Here is a 22,039-nt window from a genome sequence, read left to right as displayed (position 1 = left end):
AGGTACACTGGCCCTTACCCCTGTCCCCCACCTGACCACAGGTCTGCACCGGGACCCTCACCTTCTCCAGCCCCCCTGGTGTATTTCAGCATCCCAGAACAAGCCATCAGGACAAGCAAGACCCAAGTCATTCACCCGCATGTTTGAACAGCCTCCAAACCCTGTCCCTCTCCTGATTTCAAACCTTTCCATGACCCAAAGGCACAGGGATAAGGACATGAGACAATTTCAGCCTCCTTTTGCTGGGGCTGGGGTGGTCTGGGCTGGGCTGGGAAGAGGAACAGCTAATATCAGTGTTTTTTTAATTTTCTTTTAACAACTTGCCATGTCACATCAGAAGAAGAACCATCAGCAGAAGGAGGAGTCACCAATTTAAGGTCCGATGTCTAGAAAGTGGCAGGGCTCGAGTCTGAAGCTGTTGCACTTTAACTCTCAACCTGGACTACCTGCTCCAGTGTTGGAAACACCTTGGACGAGCTCATGGAAACATCTCAGGCCCCGCACTGGCCTACAGAATGACAATCTCTGGGGGAGAATCGGCACTTTTAAAAATTCCAGATGTTACCTAGAAGCTTCCGGAATTTCTGTGTGGAATTTCCATTTGGAATTCCAGCCAACCTCACAATGTTAAGTGTGGCAGACAGACCCCAACTTGCCCCCACCATGATCAGTGCTTCCTGGCGTTCACAGTTGTCCAACGCAGCTCAGGCTGCTGTAACAGAATACCACAGACTGGATGGATCAAACAACAAAAAACGTATTCTCTCAAAGTTCTGGAGGCTGGAAGTCCTGGATCAAGGTGACCGACCAGTCAATTTGGTTTCGAGAAAGGGCTCTCTTCTGGCTTGCAGACGGCTACCTTCTCCCTCTGTCCTCATGTGGCCTTTCCTCAGTGTGTGTGTGAGGGAAGAGAGAACGAGCTCTCTGGTGCCTCTTCTTTTAAGGACATTAATCCTACCAGATCAGGAACCCACCTTTATGATCTCATTTAACCTTAATTACTTCCTTAGAGACCCTGTCTCCAAATACAGCCACACGGGAGGTTAGGTCTTCAACATGGATTCTAGAGGGGTGCAGACACTCAGTCCAAAATCCCTTCTGCTCATATCAGACTTTCCCTCTGATGTGGGATTTGCAATTTGCTTCTAACCAATGGCATCTGGCAAAGGTGATGGGATGTCACTCTGTGATTATATTACATTATATAAGACTCCGTCTTGCTAGCAAACTTGCTCCAGAGGCTCTTCTTGCTGGTTTGTTGAAATAAGTGGCCGTGTTCGGAAAGCCCACATGGCAAGAAACTGCAGGTGGCCTCTAGGACCTTGAGGGTGGCTTCCACCCAAAGGACCAGCAAGAAGCTGGGGCCCTCAGCCCTACAGCCACAAGGAACTGAAGTCCACCAACACCCTGAATGACCTTGGAAATAGGTTCCTCCCCATCCTTGCCTCCAGATGAGAATGCAGCTTGGACAACACCTTGACTGTAGCCTTGTGGGCCCCTGAGAAGAGGACTCAGTTAAGCCACGCCTGGACTCCCAACCCATAGAAACCGTGAGCTCATAAACTGTGCTGCTCCAAACCACAAACTTAGGGATCATCTGTTACACAGCAGTGGAAAACCAACACATTAGACAACCTCACAGTCTCCACTAACAAGGCTGCATGGATGACCCCTCTTTTTATTACTTCATCTAGAAGCAAGCTGTGGACTTACCAAGCATGACAAAGGGCATGTATCAAACTGCCTGGTTTAAAAAAATTTTTTTTAAGTTCTTGATTATGAAAAGCAATAGATGTTCATTGTAGAAAATGTTGGAGGCACACCAAAAAGAAAATAAAAATTACCAGGAATAATTTCCTCCCACCCTCTCAGATAACCACAGATAACACACTGGCAAACAGCCTCCCCCAACTTGCTTCTACGCAGAGAGGCTGGATAAAGTTACAAACAGAGCAAGCTCTGTACTCCCTGTACAGACTGTTTTGTAACTTGCCCTTTCCACAGTGTCAGCCCATATTTTCTAAAGAATTTGAAGCATCAGAGGGGTGACTTTGTTCCTGGCATTTGGGGATATTGCCAGATCCCACTTAAAGACCTCGTGTTTTTCCCAGGCTGGGCTTTGGCAAAGGAGACTCATAAAGGAAACTGAGGTTGGGAAGGGAAGGACATACCCAAGGCCAGATAGCCTGTCATCGCCCAGAAACTTCTGCCCCTCCAAACTCCTCATAACATTGTAGTTGAGCTGCTATTTCCCCAAATTTCCCCTTGGAATTTTTGTCAGAGGTTGGTTCATGTAAGCCACAGCCTCACCCCTTAATGAGAGGGACTTGGAATAGGGGGAAGCCAGCACCCCTCTGCCTGAGACCTGGCCAGCCCACCACCCACAGAGCCTGATTCTCCCCTGGCCCCCAGAGTAGCTGATACTCAATTCCTGTAGCACCATTCTAAAACTTTTCAGATTCGACCTTCTTTTATTTTTTTATTTTATTTTATTCTGACTTTCTTTTAAATGTGAGTGGAAAGGTAGTCAGTAAGCAGGTGAGAATAGGAAGGCAGGGCTCACTCACTCAGTAAACTTCATCAAGCCTCTGGAAGTCCGTGTGGCAGGTACTGGTGCTTTGGAGGTAAGTACAGGATCCCAGTCCTAAACAATACTTCTGTATTTGAATGTGATGCAATGAACAGGTGTGACTTTGGCAATGAAAAAGTAATGGTTAGTAAAGATTTTTTTTTTAAAAAGAATGCCTGAGTTAGTTTGACAGTTATAAACTATGTGACTGTTCCAGTTTATTGCTGCATAATAAGCCACCTCAAAACTTTGTAGCAGAGCACCACACCCATATATCCTCACCGTTCGTTCCATGGGTCAGAGTTGGGCAGAGCACAGTATGCATGGCTCGTTTCCGTGCTTACATACCAGGGGGCCCCAGCTGGAGTGCCTAGAATGAATGTTGAGGTCAACTCAACTGGGGCCTTATGTCAGGAGGCTCAGGTCTTCTCCATGACGTGTCTTCTGAGGCAAGGATATCCAAGATGGCTCCTTCACCTTCATGTCCACCACCTGGGCTGGGAACAGTGGGAGAGCTGGAGGCAACTTGGGCATCTTTCTGTGATGCTGCCTTTTCACACGGCTAGCTTGGACTTCCTCCCAGCATGGCGGTCTCAGAATAGTCAGACTTCTACATGGCAACTGGCTTCCCACAGAACAAGCATTCCAAGAAAAAGGAAGTGGAAACTCCCAATTCTCCTAAAGATGTAATCAAGATGGAAGCCTCAGATCATCAAAAGTCTACAAACAATAAATGCTGGAGAGAGTGTGGAGAAAAGAACCCTCATGAACTGTGGGTGGGAATGTAAGGTGGGGCAGCCATTATGGAAAACAGTATGGAGGTTCCTTAAAAAAATTGAAAATAGAGTTACCATACAATCCAGCAATTCCACTCCTGGGCATGTATCTGGAAAAGATGAAAACTCTAATTTGAAAAGATTCTAATGTTCATAGCAGTACCATTTACAATAATAGCAGAGACATGGAAGCAGCCTAAGTGTCTATCAACAAACAGATGACTGGATAAAGAAGACGTACACACACACACCATGGAATATTACTCAGCCATAAAAATAGAATGAAATATTGCCATTTGTAGCAACATGGATGGGCCTAAAGATTATAATATTAAGTGATGTAAGCTAGCCAGAGAAAGACAAACATTATATGATGTCACTTATATGTGGAATCTAAAAAATAATACAAATTAATCTATATACAAAACAGAAACAGACTCACAGAAAACAAACTTACAGTTTCCAAAGCGTAAAGGGAATAGGGGGAGGGATTTAACAGATACAAACTACTATACATAAAGTAGATAAGCAATAAGGATTTACTACATAGCACAGGGAACTATATTTAATATCTTATAATAACCTACAATGGTAAATAATATGAAAAAATATATGTATATATAAAATGATAGCTTTGCTGTATACTTGAAACTAACATTGCAAATCAACTGTATTTCAATTTAAAAAAAAAAGATGGAAGCCACAGTGCCTTTGTATGACCTAGTCTCCAGAGTCACACATTATTTCTGCTTTATTCTATTTATCAGAAGCAAGTTACTAAGTCTAGCCCACACTCAGGGGAGGGGGAATTAAGCTCCATTTCTGAAGAGAGGAGTATCAAAGAATTGGTGGACATTTTTTTTTTCAAAAGCACCATACAAGCAACATAGTCCATTTCACACTGGGCATCAGACATCCTCTCCAGTGCTCTGCTCTCCCAGAACCAGTATAAGCTCCCTGTCTTGTTACATAATGAGCAGTGTAGTTGATTTCCTTTTTCTCCTGGTCTCTCCCCCACACTCTTATCCTTTTCGTCTATACATGAGAGCTTATCAGTATATTTTTCCCACCCCTTACAGTCCCCACCCTTAAATGAATTCTAGTGCCAGTTGTTAAAATAATGCAATTTCTATTTTTTATATGATGGTTTTGTACAAAGAAAATTATTTTGAATGGAAAGCCCATATCCAGCCATACTGTTAAGCAAATGTGAGGACAAAAGAAGATATCTGAAGACAAGCAGGAACTCTGAAACTTTCTCCTGTGCACCTTCTCTGAAAAAAAAATACTTGAGGAGACTTCAACAAATCGATAAGGGAGTCCAGGAAAAAGACTGGGAAAACAAGAAACAGTGGAACTAAAGCAAGAGAAGGTTTGAAAGAATCCCAGCCTGACAGCTAGAAAGACGAGATAAAACACAATGTGTTAAAACTAGAATTGGACGTTAGAGTCCTCTGGGACAAAAACTTAAAGAATAAAAATAGATGCCATTGGGCAAGTTGAATACGTGACAATCTGAAAGTTCTGAAAAGATGAACATAAAAGACCAAAAGGAAGAGTGCAGTTAGAAACAGTGGAATATGGGTATAAGCGATGCTGGAAAATCACAATCAAGCTAAAATGAACATAATTTAGGACACTTGATGGTGATTTAGCCAGTAAGAAACAAAGACCACCAAATTATAGTCAGAAACAAAGCTGAATTTATTGCCTTCCTGGCAAGGGAGAGTCATGTCCCTCAAACGCAAGTTCTACAGGGCTTTCTGAGCAGAAATGAAAGTAAATAGGTAAAGTGAAGGGGGGATGGGGAGGAAGTGCACCAAACAAGGCAAGATTCTGAACTATGGTCTCTCCTTGGCTCACAAAGCAGACTAGCAAGTCATCTTTGCAGGTGGTCACCTTTAAGCTCTGCATCACAGACACAGAACTTAATTTCAAGCAAGTTCAAGACACATTATAAAACACTCCTTTGGGCCTCGGGTCATTCAGCAGAGGTGCTTGAATGTGCATGTTCAAAGCTCAGCAAAGTGTTTTGCTTTGTTTTTTTAACAAATTTGAAACAGTGCTCAACCCTACTGGACAAAAAAAAATTGAGCGAGGAGTAAGATTAATATTCTGAATTCATGATTAATTTGTTGGGTTTAGAATACACAGGAGGTGTAAATATGTTCCCAGGATGTTTCTTGCCAGGATGGGATAGGTTTTTTTTTTTTTCCTACAAGCAGTTTGTCACTTTTATTGAATAATTTCTTGGAGATCAGCCTTTCTCAGTTCCTTTCTTCTAGCGGGTTTAGGTTTTAAACTTTGTTCCTTTCAAAAAAATTTTTAAATGTGCATGTGAGTGTTTATTGTCTATTTAGACATCACAGTTGTCCTCTGATTTTCATTCGGCAGGTGTTAAAAGTTTTATTATGTAGAAATTTAAAGTTATATCTACTAAGATAAACAACGTTTAACCAAATGCACAATGTTCCCATTCTTGTACTATTTCATAATCTTTTTTTAAATATAGAAGAATTTGGCAGAGGTGGGGTGGGGTGGCAAAGGGAGACTTTGGTTTTACTTCAGTTCTTTTTCTCCTATTAAATTCTAGTAAAATAAATTAAAAATTTTACTATGAAAAGCTGAGACTCAGTATCTCATGGTGATGGAATTAATTTTCATTTTTATGCATTATGCTTTTCTGTAATTTTCTTTAAAAATTTAACCATGGATGTGCATTACTTTTAAATTATAAAAAGTTATTTTATAAAAGAAAGCCAAATACATATGTAAAAGGGTATTTATAACAGCATTGTTCATAATAAGAAACAATGACAAACAACTAAGAAGTCTGTCAGCAAGGGAACGGAGTAAATTATGATACCCCCATAAACAATGATGTAGTTATTGAAAAGATTAAGGTAGATTTATGTGAGGGGACTTGGAAAAATATTAAGGAAAGCAAGTGGCAGAAAAATGTGTTCTCGGTTTTTTGGGGGGAGGCGAGGGTTAAAAGTTTAATTTAAATTACTCAAATATAAGCACCACATGCTAATCAACTGCACAACTGGAGCTTCTAAACTACCCAAATATAATTCAAAGGGCTTGGAGATAAAGAAAGAGTGGCACAGAGATATATGTGTATGTGTATGTATGAATGTGTATATATTGCAACTTGACCTCTAAATGCAAACTGATACTCAACTGAAAAATAGTGATCTGTTTTTTACATGATGTAGGAAAACTAGATGGACTTACTAAAGAAAGTACAGGATCTATTAAGACCATATATATCAATAATAATAAAATTTAACATTGTGAATGGACTTTAGAAGCTGTCACCTCACACCATAGGCCACGTCACTTCTATCCTTCTGGACCAGAAATTCTAAGAGGATGCAAGTGTTGCTGGTAAAGCCCGTTAACAGTTCCCAGGAAACAAAAATAGAACTTGGGTAACAAAATCTAAGCTTTTTTTTTTTTTTTTTTAACCTTTGTGCTTAGTCTTGTTTTACTCGTGTGTGCAGAGGCCTCGCACTGGGCCCTTCAGCCAGACTTCCTGGTGCCAAACCGCTATGCGGACACCTCAGTCCAAGATGGCAGCCCGAGCCGTGTGCAGAGACCATGAGAGCCGTGTGCAGATACGCTGCAGGGCCCGTGTGCAGAGTCGCTATGGCTACCCTGCAATGTGGACCTGGCACAGCACAGTGAGAGCTCCGTCCTCTCCCCTCCCTGCTGATGAATCCCCATAAAATAGCCCCACCAACATTGTACTTTACACTGCAAGCTCACACCTCTCCATTCTTTAATCAAAGGATAAAGCTTTCATTCGCTTCCGAACCAAACTCAGTCTCATTTTATTCTCTCTGATGACACCAGGGAGAAGGACCCTCATTGGGAACTGACTCGGGAGGGTAAGTAACAAAAGCCTATCAATTAACAAACGCTGTGGGACAGAGGTTACTTTTAATGCTTACCCACGTGGTTCTATACTGTTTGAATGTGTTAAATTTATAAATAATTTATAATTTTTAAAAATTATAAAGGTTTATAAGTTTATGATGCATGTTAGCTTTCTATATTTATATATTCACATGACACTATTTTTAACAGCTGCATAAAGTTGATTATTTAAGTAATTTTGTACAATTATAAACATTCTTGTACATAAACCCTTGTTCATTTTTCCATTTGATTCTTTTATTAATTCATCCTAAGGGAAAACAAGGAGGGAGGTATACACTGTTTAATAATATCTTTATGAGGACAAAGTAAAATAATGTTCCAAAAGAACCTCACTTCTGTAATTCTTCTTTTTAACAATGGGCTCAGATCCAGGTCTGAAGAACCCTGTGGGTTCAACAAATATTTCAGTTGCCACAGTCTGGGCTGGCCTCTGAATGGGGTATGGACCCTGACCCTGACCTCGGGGAACTCACAGTCTTGAGGGTAAAACAGACACAAGCAATTACAAAAAATGAAACCTATGTCACAGCAGAAGTGCAGTGTCATAAGTGGCACAGAGCACTACACAAACTTCAGCTTGCACACAAGTCACCTAGCATCGTTTAAAATGCAGATCCAGATTCAGTGAATCTGGGATAGGACCTGCATTCCTACCAGTTCCCAGGTGATGTTAAAGATTGGTCATTTGCAGACCACAGTTTGAGTAGCAAAATTATAAATAGAAGTTAAACAAAGCTTTTCAGAAGCCTGAGCAGAGTTTTGAAAGATAGCTATGAATTTCCCAGACAATTGAGGGGAAGGGTATACCCTGGTGGAGAGAACAACTTATGCAAAGATGTAGAGGCATGAAATGGCATTAGTTTGTTTGAAACACCAAGTTCACAGTGTAGGGGGCAGATTAGAAAGATGCCCCTTAAGGAGGAGAAATGGTGATAGAACAGAGGAGGAAGAGACTGCAGGGTGAATCCACAGCCTGGATAACAGACCAAATGTGGGGGGAAGCAGAGGAGGTCATGTATGATATGGGGAAGGCTGTCCCCTCCAAATGAGTGAATAAAGGATCTAGTGCAGGTTTGAGGGAGAAAGTAATGAGTTCAGCTGAGGGTTCAGGGAGTTGCAGGTGGAGGAATATGGAGCAGCGGGATACTCTGAGGAAAGACTGGAGTCTTGAAGGAACAGGCAAGTTGTCAATGTGTTGGGCAGTCAAGGCCACAGTCTGGGAATGGAGAAAGATTCTCCAAGCCGGAATGATGGTCTCTTCAAACCTCACAACCCTCACTATAATGGTGCAAACCCATGAATGATGTTTCTCATACTACATCTGAGAACATGGATCAACAGAGGCAAAAACAGGGTCTCAAGGACCCCCTCCCAAATTATCAACAACATCTCTCACAAAAACCTGTATGGAAATGTTTATAGCAGCTTTATTTATAATTACTCCAAACTTAAAGTAACAAAGATGTCTTTCAATATGAATGGATAAGCAAACCATGATACAACCACGCAATCAAAGGACTATTAATCAGCAATATAAAGAAATGAGCTATCAAGCCATGAAAAGATGTGAAAGAACCCTAAATGCATAATGCAAAGTGAAAGAAGCCAGTATGAAAAGGCTATATATTACATGATTCCAAATGGAAAAGACAAAACTACAGAGACAGTAAAATGATCAGTGGATGCCGGGTATGATATTCTGATTTATAATAAGAATTTTGTATCTGGTCTTCATCCCAGTTCTGGCATGGAGCTCCTAAAACCCTTGGAATTTCCTGTGGTAAGAGCCAAAAAGGTGTGTTTTGTTATGTTAATGAGGTGACTTTTGGAAAGCCCTTCAGTAACCTTAGGATGGGGGCTGGTTGCCAAGGAAATGAACCATGTGATTAGAGAATTGTAACGTTCAGTCCCACCTCACCCCCAACTTTCAAGGAGGGAAAAGGGGCTGGAGATTGTGTTCAACCACCAATGCCCGATGATTTAATCTATTACACCTATGTAATGAAGCCTCCAAATCCCCCCAAACAACAGGAGAGCTTCCTTGCTGGTGAACACACATATACTGGAATGGAACAATTCAGATGTAAACGGATGTCAGATATTGGGGGTAAGTTTCTCACTGTTGGAACAGGAGTTTACAGACAAGCAAGGGAAGGGAGCTAGAATGATCCATATGGTAATAGATTAGAACTGGATACATCAGCATGAGCTCACGATCAGCTTAATATAGATATAGACAGTCACATATACAAATGTATATATACATGTAGAAACAACTTTTTTGCTCTGTCAGCTGAGAGGGCCTAAAGGAAATGACACCCCAGTAGCCACAAGAATGCCTAATGTTCAGATCTTGGTTTCTAAGCCATTCCTCTATAAAAGGAACCAGAGCTCCTTAAAGAAATGGCTGATTCTAGAACTGAAACAGGAAATACACAAGATGAGCCTAGAGCGTCCTGCCAGAGAGTAAGGAAGTGTTCAAAAAAATAATAATAGTAATAATAATCATAATCATATTGAGACTATGTCACAGGAACCAACTGAAAGAGCTTCTAATGGCTAAATCTGAAACAACTTAAACAAAAAGTTAAAGCAGCATTGGGTTATGAGCCAACATAAAAAATATGCCTTGGCTTATAATACTATAAATGATGGAATAAATTAATAAGGAGAGAGAAGAGACAAATCTCCCTTGCAAGATGGAGTGGACTGAGTAGTGTCCCCCAAAACTTGTGTCCACTGAAAAGTCAGAATGTGGCTTGATTTGGAAATAGAGTCTTTGCCATTGTAATTACTTAAAGATCTCGAGATATACCGGGTTCAGAGTGAGCCTATAATCCAATGCCTGGTGTCCTTATAAGAAGAACATAAAGATACACAGGCCAGGTGAAGGTGGAGCAGAGATTGGAGGGAAGCTTCCACTAGCCAAGTGATGCCTGGGGCCACCAGAAGCTGGAAGAGGGCAAGGAACAATTCTTCCCTGGAACCTTCAGAGGGAATCTGGCCCTGCTGACACCTGGACTCCAGACTTCCAGCCTCCAGAACACTGAGAGAATGAATTTCTGTTGTTTTAAGCCATCTAGTCTGCAGTAATTTGTTATCCCAGCTTTAGGAAGCTAATACACAAAAGAATTCCAAATAACTCATGTAGATACGCTGCCCTCGAGGAGAGGGGCATAAAGCCCCACTTTTTAGGCAAAGGCTGTGCATAGTGACTTCCTTCCAAAATGTACAATATGGAAAAAGGGGACAAAGAGTGACTTAAGAGTGGAGAAACCTGAAAAACACTCCATCAGCCAGGTGATCAAGGCCAACATCAACAGTCACCAGTCATGCTGACAGCCTGTGTGCTCAATATGACATCATGGAAGTGGAAAGCTCTGTGGTCTTCCTCCCAATAACCCAGCCTTACGAGAAAATCACTGGATGAATCCAAGAGTGGAGCAGCCCACAAAAAGCTTGACCCGTTCTCAGAACTGTCAAGGTCATCATCAACAAGGAAAGTATAAGAAACTCAGAGACAAGAGGAGAGACGACAACCAAGTATAATGGGGGCTCCTGGACAGGATCCTGGAACAGAAAAAGGACACTAGGTAAAAACTAAGAAAATCTCATCAAACTGTGGACTTTAGTTAATAACAACATATCAATAATGGTTCATTAATCGTACAAAGTATATAGTCATCCCTCAGTATCCATGGGGAATCAGTTCTAGGACCCCCACCCCACCCCACCCTTTGCAGGTACCAAAGTCCTCAGATGCTCAAGTGTCTTATATAAAATGGCATAGTATTTGCATATAACCTACACATGGCCTCCCTTATACTTTAAATCATTTGTAGTTTATTTGTAATACAATGTAAATACTTTTTAAATAGTCGCCTATAGCAGCAAATTCAAGTTTTGCTTTTGGGAATTTTCTGGAATTTTTTTTTCTATCAGGTTGGTTGAATCTGCTGATGTGGAACCTACGGGTAAGCAGGGCTAACATATCATACTAATGTAAGACGTTTTAGTAGGGAAATTAGATGTGGGGTATATAAAAACTCTATCCTATTTTCTCAATTTTTCTATAAATCTAAAAGGTGCTAAAAAAATAAACTACATTGAAAAGAAAAAATGTTAAACAACACAAAGGTATAGAAAGTGAAAATCTTTCTTTTCTGTTCGTCGGTCCGAATCCCCAGAGGTAACCGTTAATACACTTGGTGCACAACCAAAACAGAAAAAACATCGATGACGTCTCCCAGTGATGTGCCCCAGTGGACCATGGTTGTCATCTCTGGCATCGACCTGAAACGCAGGTACATCTCAGCGACTCTTGTCTGGCTGCATGAGCCAGACAACCCATGTCCTTGAATCTCAGAGAGTCAGTGCCCACAACCCCCTTTCTGAGATGACCCTCCCCGGCCACAGATGATTAGCCCAGTGGCGGACATCAAATTCCAGCTGAGCCAATCAGAATCTGTCCTGGGACTGCTTTACTCCCTCTGAAGTCAGCCCTACAGCATTGAATGGAAAGGAAAACAAAAACCTCAGTCACCATCTGCTGGGCAGGCAGGAAGAAACAGTCAAGAGATCAGGAATCTCTGGACAGATAGTTCCTACCCCAGCACAGGGTGGAGGGGAGGAAATCCTGTCCCTGGCAGCTAAATGCTCTCCAGAAAGGCACAGCAACAAAGCATTGTACAGAGCACGTGTGCCATTTGTACACGTGGTGAACAATGGTTACAACCTATTTGTTTAAAAGAAAACCAAGATTTCTTCACAGGGATATTTTCCAGGAAGTTTGGTGTTGGTTGGATTTTAGTTGAATGTGCTAGGGGGAAGTTACAGTTAAAGAAACAAATTCTTGCACCCAGCAACAGTATTTTAAAATAAAAATAATGATAGCTCACATCTTCTATTTCCTAGTTGTATTTACAGTAATTACAGTTGTATTACAGGCTTAGCATTTGACATACACTGTCTCCTTTAATCCTTTAATAGCCCCATGAATTAAGCACTGATATCTCCATTATACACATAAGGAAACTGAGGCTCTCAGAGTTTCAGTATATTGCCCACAGTCATATAGTGCTTAACCTCAGGGCTGAGTTTTGAATCCAGGTTTATCTGATTCCAGGGTCCATTCTTCTGACCAGTTGATACTGACCTTTCAAAACAACTCATGGGTTATGGAGGAAGAGAGAGAGCACATGCAAACTCTTTGCCTCAGTTTCCTCGTGTATAAAAAAAATTCCTTATGAATAATAGCTACCTCATGATGATTAAGTGAAATATAGCCCATAAAATGCCTTCATAGTTTTTGACATACAATAGGCACTTAAGAAACCTGTATTGTCAGTGTTATTTGAGGATCAGATCCAATCAGCAGAAATCTTAGCTGGCCCAAACAGGGGCTGCGTATGTGTGTGTATGTGGGCGGCGGGGGTGGGTAGGGGATGGTCTTTTGTTATCCTACTCTGTCTTACTTTTATGAGGGCATTTAAAGGGTTAACACACACACACACACACACACACACACACACACACACACACACACACACACACACACACACACACACACATACACACTGTTGCCATGTTCTTACTTCGAAAAGCCACACAAGTTTTTAAGATTTTGAATTAATTACAAACTAATGGCACAGAAAAATATGGATTCCCAGTTTATTCTGACAAATTGGAAGCCCTAGCATCCCTGGGTGCATATTCCACAGAACCACAACCCCTGGAGCTGAGAGATCCCCATTAGACAGAGCACGTGCTCTCTGAAGGCAGTGCCACCGTCTCCACCGCTCCTAACCTGAAGGCCTCTGAGTTGACTTGAAATGTTTGGGTTTTTTAAAAAACATTTTATTAGGAAAACTTTCAAACATACAGAAAAGTAGAAGTAATAGTGTAATGAACCCTGTATTCATTTCTTAGAGTCGCCATCACAAATTAACCACAGATAGGATGGTTTAAAACAACAGAAATCTTGAGGGGAGAGTATAGCTCAAGTGGCAGAGCACATACTTAGCATACACAAGGTTCTGGGTTCAATTCCAAGTACCTTTCCTATAAATAAATAAATAAATTTTTTAAAAAACAGAAATTTATTCTCCTTGCCCCCCCGTGGTTTTTTTTATGTTTTTTTTTATTGAGTTGTAGTCATTTTACAATGTTATGTCAAATTCCAGTGTAGAGCACAATTTTTCAGTTATACAAGAACATACATATATTCATTGTCACATTTTTTTCCACTGTGAGCTACCACAAGATCTTGTATATATTTCCCTGTGCTATACAGTATAATCTTGTTTATCTATTCTACATTTTGAAATCCCAGCCTGTCCCTTCCCACCGCCCGCCCCCTTGGCAACCACAAGTTTGTATTCTATGTCTATGAGTCTGTTTCTGATTTGTATTTATGTTTTTGTTTTTGTTTTAGATTCCACATATGAGAGATCTCATATGGTATTTTTCTTTCTCTTTCTGGCTTACTTCACTTAGAATGACATTCTCCAGGAACATCCATGTTGCTGCCAATGGCGTTATGTTGTCGGGTTTTATGGCTGAATAGTATTCCATTGTATAAATATACTTCTTCTTTATCCAGGCATCTGTTGATGAACAATGAACACTTAGGCTGTTTCCATGTCTTGGCTATTGTAAATAGTGCTGCTATGAACATTGGGGTGCAGGTGTCTTTTTGAAGTAGGGTTCCTTCTGGATATATGCCCAGGAGCAGGATTCCTGGGTCATATGGTAAGTCTATTCCTAGTCTTTTGAGGGATCTCCAAACTGTTTTCCACAGCCCCCCACCCCGTTTTATTGAGATATTTATACCATAAAATTTGCCGATGATAAGTATACGATTCAATAATTTTTAGTGACTTTATAGAGTTACACAACCATCACCACAATTATTTTAGAATATTGACATCACCCTATTCAAGTCCCCCTGTGATCATCTGCAGTCATCTCCACTCCCAATCTCAGCTCCAGACAAACATTAACCTTTCTGACTCTATAAATATGCCATTTCAGGGCATTTGGTATAAGTGGAATCATGCAATATGGACCATTTATGTCTGGCTACTTTCACTTAGCATAATGTTTTTGAGGTTCATCCATGTTGTAGCTTGTATCGATACTTCATTACTTTTTCATTGCTGAATAATATTTCCTTGTTCCCATATTCTGGTTCTCCATTCACTAATTGATGTGCATTTGGATTGGTCATAGTGTGGGGCTATTATGCATAATGCTGCTATAAACATTCATGTACAAGTTTTTATGTGGACATAGGTTTTCATTTCTGTTGAGTAGATACTTAAGAATGGCACTGCTGGGTCAGGTGGTAATTCTATGTTTAGTATCTACTGTTTTCCAAAGGGATGCATTCTTTTACATTTCCATCAACAGCATATAAGGGTTCTGATTTCTTCACATCCTCACCAACACTTGTTATTATTTGGCTTTTTCATTATAGCCATTCTAGTGGGTATTAAGTGGTATCTCATGGCTTTGATTTGCATTTCCCTGATGACTAATGAATTTGAGTATCTTTTCATGTTTACTGATTATTTGAATATCTTCTTTGGAGAAATGCCTATTTAAGTCCTTCACTGATTTTAAAATTGGGTTATTGGTCTTCTTATTATTGGATTATAAAAGTTCTTTATATAGTCTAGATACCATTTCTTTATCAGATATATGATTTGTAAATATTTTCTCACTTCCTGTGGGTCATCATTTCCCTTTCTTGATGGTGTCCTTTGAAGCACAGAAGTTTTTAATTTTGATGAAGTACAATTTATCTATTTTTCTTTTGTTCCTCAAGCTTTTGGTGTCATATCTAAGAATCCATTGTCAAATATGAGGTCATAAAGACTTAACTCAACTCTACATTTTCCTCTAAGAGTTTTATACTTTTAGGTTTTGATCTATTTTTCACTATTATTTCTATATAATGTGAGGTAGGGATCCAACTTCATGCTTTTGCATGTGTCTATCCAGTTGTCCCAGCACTATTTATTGAAGACTATATTTTCCCCTGGAATGACTAGAGCAATCTTGTCAAAAAATAGCTCATTACAGACACATGGGCTTAATTCCAGACTCTCAATTCTAGTTCATTGACCTACATTCTCTTCCTATGCCAGTAACACACTGTCCTGATTCTTGTTGCTTTGTAATAAGTTTTGAAATTGGGAAGTTATGAGTCCTCTAACTTTGTTCTTCTTTTTCAGTATTGTTTTGGTTATTCTGGGTCCTTTGCAATTCCATGTGAAATCTAGAATCATTTTGTCAGTTTCTACAAAGAAGCAAGCTGGGATTCTGATGTTGATGGTGCTGCATCTGTAGATCAACTTGGAGGAGAGTGTTGCCACTTAACAATAGAAAGTCTTCAAATCCATGGACATGATGTTCTTTCCCATATATTTAGATCTCCTTCATTTCTTTCAGCAATGTTTTGTAGTTTGAGAGTATGTATTGCAAATCTTTTGTTCAATGATTACTCAGCATTTTAATTTTTTTAGGCTATTATGAAAAGAATTGTTTTCTTAATTTCATTTTAAGATTGTTCATTGCAAGTGTATATGTAAAATCAATAATTCTGCATATTGATCTTGTATCCCGCAACCTAGGTAAACTTGTTTACTAGTACTATTAACTTTTCTGTGTATTCCTTCAGATTTTCTATGTACTAATCCTGTCATCTGAAAATATACTTTTATTTTTTCCTTTCCAATTCAGTTCTTTTTCTTACCTAATTTTCTTGGTTAGAACCTCTAATACAATGCTGAATAGAAGTGGCAAGAGTGTACATCTTATCTTTTTCCTGATCTTAGCAGGAAAGCCTACATACTTTCAGCATTAAGTATGATGTTAGCTGTAGGTTTTTCATGTATACGTTTTATCAGGTTGAGGAAGTTCCCTTCTACTCCTACTTTGACAAGTATTTTTACCACAAAAAGGGGTTGGATTTTGTGAAATGTTTTCAGTGCATCTATTGGGATGATCAGGTAGTTTTTGTTATTTATTCTATTGATACTGTGTATTACATTAATTAATTTTTTGATGCTAAACCAAACTTGCATTCCTTGGATAAATTTCACATGGCCATTGTGTACAATTCTCATTATATTTGGATTTTTTGGATTCCATTTCATTTTTTAAACTATATTGTCTTCTCGTTATTGAGTTATATGAGTTATTTATATGGTATGGATACAAGTACTTTATTGAACATATGATTTGAAAATATTTGTCCCGGTCTGTAATTTGTCTTTTCATCTTCTTATAAATGTGTCTTCCACAGAACAAACATTTTTCATCTTGTTGAAGCCCAATTTGTACTTTTCTTTTGTGGAACATCATTTTAGTGTCATATCTAAGAGTTCTTTGCCCAGCCCAAGATCACAAAGGTTTTCTCCTGTGTTTTCTTCTAGAAGTTTTATAGTTGTAGTTCTCAAATTTATATCTGTGATCCATTTTCAGTTTCTTTTTCTGTATTGTGTGAGGTAGGGTGTGAATTCACCCTTTTGTTTACTTATATCTAATTATATCAGAACTATTTGTTGAAAAAACTATATTTTCCTTGTCAAATTGCCTTGATGCTTCATTGAAAATCAATTGACCATAAATGTAAGAGTTTATTTCTAGACTTTTGATTCTGTTAGATTGATCTATCCAGCCTTTTGCCAGTTAGGTTTGAACACAGGTAGTGTAAGTCCTGTGACTGTTCTTCATTTTCCAAATTCTTTTGGCTATTTTAGGCACTTGCATTTCCATATGAATTTTAGGATCAGTTTTACAATTTCTACAAAAATCCTGTTAGCATTTCTATAGGGATTATACGGAATCTAGAGACCAATTTGAGGACAGTCACCATCTTAACAATATTGAATTTGAATGTCTCATCATATATTTAGATATTCTAAAATTCCTCTCATTAATGTTTTATAATTTTCAGTGTACAAGTCTTACACTCCTTTTGATAGATTTATTCCTAAGTATTTGATTTTTTGTGCTACAGTGAATGGAATTATTTTCCTAATTTCTTTCTTGTTGTTATTTGTTGCTAGTGTGGAGATGTACAACTGATTTTTTTTTTCATTATATTGACCTTGTATCCTGTTACTTTACCGAACTTTTTTAGTTCTAGCAGCTTTTGTGCATAGTAAGAGGGGAGTTCTTTAGGACTTTCTACACACGTGGTAATGTTACCTGTGAGTTAAGAATTTTACCTCTTTTCTTCCCTAATAGGTGCCTTTAAATTCTTTTTATTTTTGCCTTGTTGCCTGTCCTGAACCTACAGGATGAAGTTGAATACAAGAGGCAAAAGTGGATAGCCTTGTCTTGTACCTGATCTTAGAAGAAAGGCATTTGAGTCTTTTACCATTAAATATGATGTAAGCTGTAGTTTTTCATCAAATTGAGGAAGTTACCTTCTATTTTAAGCATCATTGAGAATTCTTATCATGATTGGGTGCTGGATTTTGTCAGAGCTTTTTTCTGTATCTATTGTATGATTGTGTGGGTTTTGTCCTTTATTTTCACCAGTTTTTTTGTTTTTATGCTCAATTGGCTTCTCTCATTTCTGTTAGCATCTTGGCACTGTACCACCCATCTCATTATCAAGGGTCAGCCTTGTGTTCATATAAAAGGAAGGAAGGTGATCACTCTTCACTGGCCCCAGGATGCCAGTGCCCCCTCACTGCATTATCTCCCAGCTCCTCCTGGTAAATTCATTGTGGAGGTAGAAGGCTGCTGCTTTCGCTGGTAAACTTTTTCTCTGGGGCCTGTGACCTGTCCCCAAGCATTGACCGTGTTCTGGATGAACAACATCTCTTCTGAGTCCAACAGTGTGAGATTGTTTGTCGTATCCCTTTATTATCATTTCAATACCTGCATAATCTGTTGTGATATCCTATATTTCATCCCAATATTAATGATTTCTCTTTTTTGCCAGAGGTTTGTCAATTTATTGATTTTTTTTCCCCCATGATACAGCTTTTTTTTTTTTTTGGCAGGGGGAGGTAATTAAGTTTACTTATTTATTTTTAGAGGGGGTACTGGGGATTGAACCCAGGACCTCATGCATGCTAAACATGCACTCTACCATTTGAGCTATAACTCCCCTACAAAGATATAGCTTTTTGTTTCATTAATTTTCTCTCTTGTTTTTTTGTTTTCAATTTTAGTGCTCTCTGCTCTTATCTATATTATTTCCTTTATTCTGTTTGCTTTGGGTTTATTTTTCTCTTCCTTTTCTAGTTCCTTGAAGTAGAATTTAGATGATTAATTTGGTAAGAGGCCTTCAGTGATCTGACCTTTCCCGTTCCTACCTGCCTTCCGTGCCCCCCTCAGCTCACCTCTATCTCCTCTGCCCCTCATCCTCGAGGCTCCTGCTACACTGGCCTTTGTCCTGTTCCTTTAACAAGCCACTTCATCCAGCCTCTCATTCTTCGCTCTCACTGTTGACTCTGATGGAAACATTCTTCCTTCAGATTCTTTGCATGACTGGCTCCTTCCCCCTGGACATTTAGGGCCCAGATCAAATATCACCTTCTCAGAGACACCTTCTCAACACGAAGACTGCCCCAGGAACACCTATCTCATCACCTCATTTTAGCTTTATCATACATTAATCATTTCTTAAAAAAAAACAAAAAAACAAAAACCTTGTTGTCTGTCTCTCCCCAGGGAACCCAAGCTGATGAGATAAGATATCTTCATTAGCTTAGCTGCATAATTCTTCACCAGGGCTGATTTTTACCACCAGGGGATATTTGGCAATGTCTGGGGACATCTTGGGCTGTCACAACTGGACAGGTGCTCCTAGCATCTCTTGAGTAGATGCTGGGAATGCCGCGAAACATTCTACAATGCAAAGGCCGAAACAAAGAATCGTCCCACCCCAAATGACAGCAGTGCCACAGTGGAGAAACCCTTTCCAGCTCATCTCTGATGCCCCAGCGCCTGGACCAGTGCCTGGCAAATCTGATGCCGCTCTAACATTTTTGCGGCATGAACGAATAAAATGTTTAAATTAAATGTTGGATTTAATTTTAAAGCCTAAAAGGCCCTTAGAGAGCAATTAAACCACAAGTTTTCACCTTCTGCTTCTGGAAGCCTCAGGCTATGGGGCAGAGTTTCTGGAATTCTCTACACTATGAAGAATTTTCTGCTCAACACTGAAGATGTAAATTCTCTGGCCGTGGTCTGTTTTATATATTGGGATCCCAAGTATCTGACAAGTTCTACTGCTTAAAAAACTAGGGAAACCACTGTTCCAGACCAGTCCCCTCATTTCACTGGGCTGGAAACCAGGACCCAGAGAAGCTGGGGGCCCCTCAGTGTTATTCCACAGAGAGCCAGGCCTGGATCTCTTGAGTACCCAGCTGGCCTTGGTCACAGACTGGCTACAGCTCTGTGATTTGCTAAAGACACGATTTAGGAGCAAGATGATATGATGTAACAGTTACGAGCACCAGAGCCATACTGGGTGGGTTTTCACCCTGGCTCTGCCTCCAGCCAGCTGTGTGACCTTGGAAAAATCACTTAACCTCTCTGAGCTTTAGTTTCCCCTGAGGACCTGTAAAACTAGGGATATTAATAGGACCTACTTTACAGGGTTGTGGTGCAGATTTCAAAAGAGTTAAAATGTGAAAAGTGTTTGGAACGGTGTCTGACACATAGTAACTGCTGTGCTATGTGAGTGGGTGACCAACTCACCCCGTTTGCCTGGGACATTCCTAGTTGTAGCACCGAAAGTCCTGTGTCCCAAGAAACCCCTCAGTCTGAGGAAAGCAGAATAGTTGGTTATCCCAATTGTATGTGGATATTTGATCTTTTAAAAAAAAAAGTCTGTATTAATGTTCAATAACTGTCTATGTTAATGTTGTTTGACTTTTCATTACTAAGTACTTTTTTACTTAGTACGTTATTTATACTGAGCATGAGGGAAGGTTACTGACAAATTAACACAGACGGGCTATCAGGGGCCATCTTTAGCCTACTTTCTTTTCTTTCTTTCTTTCTTTCTTTCTTTCTTTCTTTCTTTCTTTCTTTCTTTCTTTCTAGACTGTTCCCCTTGCCGGATATGGTGATACATTAGGGAATTTTTTGCATTGCTTTATGTGAGTGATATTGCTTGGATAGTACTTTTTTTTGTTTACATTCTAACATTATTCCCATTCCTCCCCAGATCATGAGATATAATCAACATACAGCGCTGTATAAGTTTAAGGTGCGCAGACAGCAACATGATTCGACTTTCCCTACTTTCTAACAATGAAGTAAATGAAGCTGCTTTTTTTTATCGATTCGTGCAAGGAGACCCACAGCACCTCCACTTGGAAAATACTCATAGAGCCGTTGGTTTCTTACCAGACCGCCTCAAACAAGAGAACTCTGTTTCTTTTTTCGAAAAGTCTATATTCCGAAAGTTCACCACTTCAGATGACATCCTCCCAGCCACACAGAACCTTAGAACTGGAAAGAAGGTTAGGAAATATTTAGGACAACCGTCCCATTTCCCAGATGGGAAGCCTACTCCCTCTCCTGAGGTCACACTGGTAGTAAACAATGGCCCGGGGCTCCAACTCCTGGGTCACAGCACTCTCTGCGGTTCTAAACTGGTTCCATACCCGGGGGCAAGCTGCACAGAGAGGTAGGGGGCCCTGGAGTAAGAGGGAAGCCGTGTCACTGAGCAACCTCTACCCTCTTTCCATCCCAGGGGCTCCCTTTTCACCATCTGGACACTGAGCTGCGGCTTCAGTAGCCTCTGCAGAAGGGCTCACGTGCCATGCTCGCTTCGGCAGCACAGATACTAAAATTGGAATGATACAGAGATTAGCATGGCCCCTGCGCCAGGATGACACACACATTTGTGAAGCAGTCCATATTTTTTTTTTTTGGAAAAAGAAAGGGTTCATGTGCGGAAAAAAAATTTTTTGAAAGCCGCTCAATGACATCATAAGATTGACATATTTTCTTCCCTGGAAAATTTGTTCCCATGGAGAAAACTTAACCATTTCTTTAAATGACACGTCTCCCCCTGTCTGATAGATTTTACATGGTCGGAAAAACAGATGCGTGGGCCCTTTAAAAGCCAGCAGTTACAATGAAAGGCTCATTCACTTGAAGGAATGAGCTGAGTGAGTCAGGGCGCTGGTAACAACCGACCCAGATGTGTAATCTCATGCCCATCACTTAGAAAAATGTCACTTAGCAAAATGCTGCCATTTAGGGCCTCTTGATAGAGCCTGAGAGTGAGGGCTTGGGAGGACCCTGAGGGGGGACAGTCCCCAGGAAGTAGGATGGAGGGGGACAGATGGCAGTGAGACCATCTAGAACCCAGGCCCAGGGTGTGGGACATAGGCAAGAGGAGCTACTGGCGAGTTATGCCTCTCCCTCCCCACCCTCTTCCCACCCCCTCCCCACCTCCATATGATTTTAAGCTGAAACAGACAAACCTGGCTTTGGAGCTGGGAAAACATCCTGGGCTGACCCCAAAGATGAGAACGACAACAAGAAATGGCAAAGCAAAGTGTGCAGCCTTTGTCCGTGCCGAGTCTGGGCTCTCCTTTGAGTGGGTCAAGGCTTAAAGGATGGGCGAGGAGGCAGACTGGATCCTCCACAGGCCTGGGTTTGAATCCCAGCTCAGCCGCTCACCAGCTGTGCAGCCTCAGAAGAGTTGCCACACCTCACTGAGCATCCTTTCCTCGTCGATTAAATGTAACAGTACCTG

The 22,039-nt window shown here is 40.3% G+C and overlaps 1 long non-coding RNA gene and 1 other non-coding gene across 2 annotated transcripts; both read left to right on the top strand.

The window, feature by feature from the left end:
* The first annotated feature begins 683 nt into the window (after positions 1-683).
* LOC140690912 (uncharacterized) lies at positions 684-21,608 on the top strand. Its single transcript, XR_012066266.1, has 4 exons — positions 684-799; positions 6,855-7,241; positions 11,481-11,597; positions 20,495-21,608. It is a non-coding gene; the product is annotated as an uncharacterized lncRNA (long non-coding RNA).
* LOC116276682 (U6 spliceosomal RNA) lies at positions 21,095-21,198 on the top strand. Its single transcript, XR_004186142.1, has one exon. It is a non-coding gene; the product is annotated as a U6 spliceosomal RNA (small nuclear RNA).
* Positions 21,609-22,039: the final 431 nt, after the last annotated feature.

The sequence above is a fragment of the Vicugna pacos genome, chromosome 32 (genome assembly GCF_048564905.1).
Source record: "Vicugna pacos chromosome 32, VicPac4, whole genome shotgun sequence".
Taxonomy (NCBI): domain Eukaryota; kingdom Metazoa; phylum Chordata; class Mammalia; order Artiodactyla; family Camelidae; genus Vicugna; species Vicugna pacos.
This window is presented reverse-complemented; position numbering and strand designations above follow the sequence as displayed.